Source organism: Oryzias latipes, chromosome 1, assembly GCF_002234675.1.
Source record: "Oryzias latipes chromosome 1, ASM223467v1".
Classification (NCBI taxonomy): Eukaryota; Metazoa; Chordata; class Actinopteri; order Beloniformes; family Adrianichthyidae; genus Oryzias; species Oryzias latipes.
Genome location: NC_019859.2, coordinates 2301858 through 2305943, shown reverse-complemented (window position 1 = coordinate 2305943; position 4086 = coordinate 2301858). Strand labels below are relative to the sequence as shown.

At 34.5% G+C, this 4086-nt stretch overlaps 1 long non-coding RNA gene across 1 annotated transcript; it reads right to left on the bottom strand.

The window, feature by feature from the left end:
- On the bottom strand, positions 1–3236 carry LOC110015051. The gene is made up of 2 exons (XR_002290123.2): positions 1346–3236; positions 1–397 (listed from the first exon to the last, which is right to left on the bottom strand). It is a non-coding gene; the product is annotated as an uncharacterized LOC110015051 (long non-coding RNA).
- Positions 3237–4086: the final 850 nt, after the last annotated feature.

The following is a 4086-nucleotide window of genomic DNA, read 5'->3' as shown; positions in this document are numbered from 1 at the left end:
TTTGGGTCCACCGTCATTTATGAAACTGTAACTAAAGACGAAACACCAGTGTATTGATTTACAGTGTTCCCTCTATTATGGCGCGTTTACATCCTAAAAATATCCAGCGATCCACAAAGTAGGATTAGAGACGTTTTCAGGCTGTAAAACTCCTCACTACACATTTTCCACACTTTTCTTAGACAGACATTTTCACACTTTTACCTCTTGTTCATAAAGTCTACAAGTTCAAACCTTAAAACATGAATCCAGTATTACAGAATAAAAACAAAGATCTGGCCGCGATGAAGATGTATGTAGATTTGGCAAACTGGACACATTCTGTACAGGAGACACTGCACAAAGGAGATTTATTGGCACGGTCTGCAGGCAATCAGGACTCAGAACACCATGTTCCCTGAAAAAAACCAAAAAACAAAAAAAAACATGCAATAAGGCACTGAAAGAAATCACAGAAACAGAGAGGTTGCAACACGGCGAGAAACCACCGTCTTTCAAATTACATGGTTTTTTTGGCCCCATTGTTTGTTGGTTTTGTACTTTTGCTTCCAAAAACAAAATTGGTGTGTGATAAATTAGATTAAAATGGCCATTTTCAACATGTAAATGACAAAAAAACTACATTTGAGTTCAAACTTTCGGAGGCCGTTTTTGTAAATTTGTATTTTAAAAAGAAAATCTAGTTCCCGTTAATGGGTTTGGTTAAAGTCTTTTGGTTATTTGCTGCAGTGATTAAGTTATTTAAAGTTAGCTTTTATCTTCAGTGAAGAATTAAGGAGGATCGTATTTCTTTAGACTGTAAGTCACTCCAGAGTATATGTCATAGCAGCAAAAAAAAGTAAAATAATAACAAAGAAGAAAAAAATCATGTATGTGACGCACTTTTCATGGAAAATTATTTAAGAAAATACAGATAAAAGAACAAAAATTCTATCTTTAAAGGTAAATTCTAATAACAGGTAAGTTAATAATAGACTAAATATCTGCATGCAATACCGTAACACATAGCTTAATTAGCTTCATGAAACATATGAACAAATATTAAGATAATTGTAGTGTAAAGACCATCCCAACAAGTCAACTAAACTCTTTATATCACTTCAAATCACTAAATCTATAAATCTATCAAACTAAAATATTACATAGGAAAACAGATGGTAATGATTCAGTCAGGGCTCCAGCCTATCATTGGGTTTAAAGAGTGGTTTTAATGTATAAACTCGTCTACTGAGCCCTAAAAACCAAAATAATTAGGATTTTTCTGCCAGCATTTTTGAAAATGAAATAAAGATTCCATAAAATGCATGTTTGACATCAAATGTTGTGTTAGATGCGGGCAACACACCACTAGGTCAGTTCAAATCAGCCTCTGTCTTCTGAATAAAGGTTTTCCACACAGCAACGTCTTCTGCTGAATCCATTTATGCTTTTCTTTTATTCCATTTTTGTCTCTTTTCAAGCCTTTTCCTTAAGTTTTCTGTCCTCGGGCGTTCTTCTGCTTTCGTCTCCAACTGTGTATCGGTCTCCATCACGTCTTCTCTCCTGACTGCGGCGAGCAGCACTTCAGGCAGAGACAGAGCCACAATGGAGAGCTGGAGCCACGTTATCCGCTGCTGGAAAACGTGTGTCCACTTCACGGGTAAACGGTTTTCAGGACTACAGCTAAGAAATGAAAGAGCAATCTTGTGAAAAACGGCCCTGCAAACACAAGTGGGCTCACAGAAGAAAGCAGAAACACTTTGGTGATTTGCAGCGAAGAAAATGAAAGCTGAAAAAAGATGTGTGTGCTTCTTTGAACAAAAGAAGTGCAACAACTGAACAAAAATAATGAAGCTACTCTGGCTGACAGTATGAAAAAATAGACACAGTTCAGCTTCAAAACCTAATGTTCTCTCCACAAAAACACTCCTTTCATAATGAAAACACGTCTTCTTTCTGCAGAGATGCTCCCACAGACTGAACACAACATTTCACTTAGACGCTCCTCAGATGTGGGTCAGGAAGGATCCGCTCTGTTCTGCCGTTTTCTTGTTCTTAGATAACTCTCACATGAAGTAAGTAGGTCACTGAGCTGGCATTTGGATCTTGGTCACATTTCATGAGTCACAGCTGAAGAGTTAACACTTAAACTGTGACTCCTCAGCCAAACTCTGCTTCCCCTTTAGAAGAATGGCGGAGTTTCTGCATCTTTTTCAGTCAGACTTAAAACTGGTGGCAATAAAATATATCATCAATATGAGAAACTTTAAACTAGAGCAGTTTAGGAAATAAAAAATCAAACTTAATTAAACATTTAATTCATTAAAAAGAAAAGCTCGTCTCAGTATCTCTGGGCCTCAGACAGATTCTTGATGCATTTTGAAGTGAGACAAATAAAGAATGAATTAATGCTGAAACTATGTAGGTCATTCTTCTATAACTGCAAAAAATAAATTCTCACCAAGGATTTTTGCCTTGTTTCTGGTTTAAAAAGTATTTTTTTTAATTAGCCACTAACTTTTCATGGAGATTTGATAACTTCCTTTGAGAGAATAAATCCTAAAAATCTTATTAAAAGATTTAATTTTTAAAACATTCTATTTCAAGCAATTTCTCTAATGAAGTTCTCATTTACTTTAGATGGTATCAATAGTTTTGTTTAAAAAAAAGACCAGTTTGAATTAAAGAAAGTATCTGACTCCAATGCATTTTCAATGTTTTACACACAATTTTCTCGAAATATGTGATTATAGTCTTTCTTTAATGTGATTATCGCCTAGAAACAAGAATTTTGGACTTTTGTGGAGCTCAAATAGGAGATTTAAGGGAGAAAAGTTCACATTCAACTCAAATTTTAACATAAATCCTTTTTTGGAGCAATACACACTTATTTCGGGACAAAACATTTCTGTATTCCAGCATGATAAATCTAAATATGTTCCATTTAAAATATTGAACTTTGTCTTAAAAGTGCAGAACATCAGAATTCATTTTAACAATTTTTACCAAAACAAATTCTGCTAGTTCTATCGTCAGATTTTGTCACTTGTAATAAGGATAAACATTTTATATTCTGTATTTTTTTAACTTGTTTCGAGAAGGACATTATTTCCAATGTGTTTGCATCAGAGCTGGTAGTTTAAACTTGTGCTGGATGTATTTCAATCTGCTTTGAAAGCCTTTACAGTGCAGAATCTGCTCTGTTTAGAGTTATTACTGACACCAACATTACACTCTGTGTTCCTCTTCCTAAATAAAACAAAACAAAACAACAAAAAAACACAAGAATTATTACAGCATATTCCTACATACAACCAACCAACATACTATTTCACAAATTAAAATTATTTAAATTTTGAGATCGTATTGATTTCAAAATAGTTCAAATCATGTTAAGATTTTAATGTACAGCCCTTTGTTCAATGTTTTAATTGTGTTTAGTTGCGTTATAAATATAGACAATGTTGATCAGACTTCTTCGGATGTGTTTGTGTGCTAGTTATAAATATAAGCTGTAATAGGATTCAGCATCTTCATAACTCCATCTTTTTTTTGATCTAGAAGGAAATCATTGAATTTATCACCAGCAGGTTCGCCGATGATGAAAAGTCCAGAGTGGCTCTACTGTGACCTTTATCCAGCAAGTATTCCATCAATAAGTCCCCCCTTCTCCTTTCTGAAACCCTGCAGAGAGTTTTAGATAAATAATCTTTAAACATGAACACATGAGCATCACAAAGCAGAAAAAAGACACAATGGACAAACAGAAAACAGCTAATGGGACAAGGATGAAGAGTCGAGGCACCATGACCCGATCCTTCTCTCTTAGACTCAAAAATGTTTTTGGTTTTTCTGACATTTGAAGTTTATGTCTGAATGTCATTTTAGGGAGGATGGAGGAGGTGGATGTGCAAAAGTGTGTCATCAGCCATCAGGCCGTTTTCTTTTTTTTTTTTTATATCTCTGCAATTTGGACAGAAATCCAAAACCTCATATTATTATTCTGTCATTCATTTTTTAAGGCATAAAAGTAGTCAACCTTTCTCTTTTTAAATTTTACTTCCCTTTGAACCGATTTCAGAAAAGACTGGAGGATTAAGAGATGCA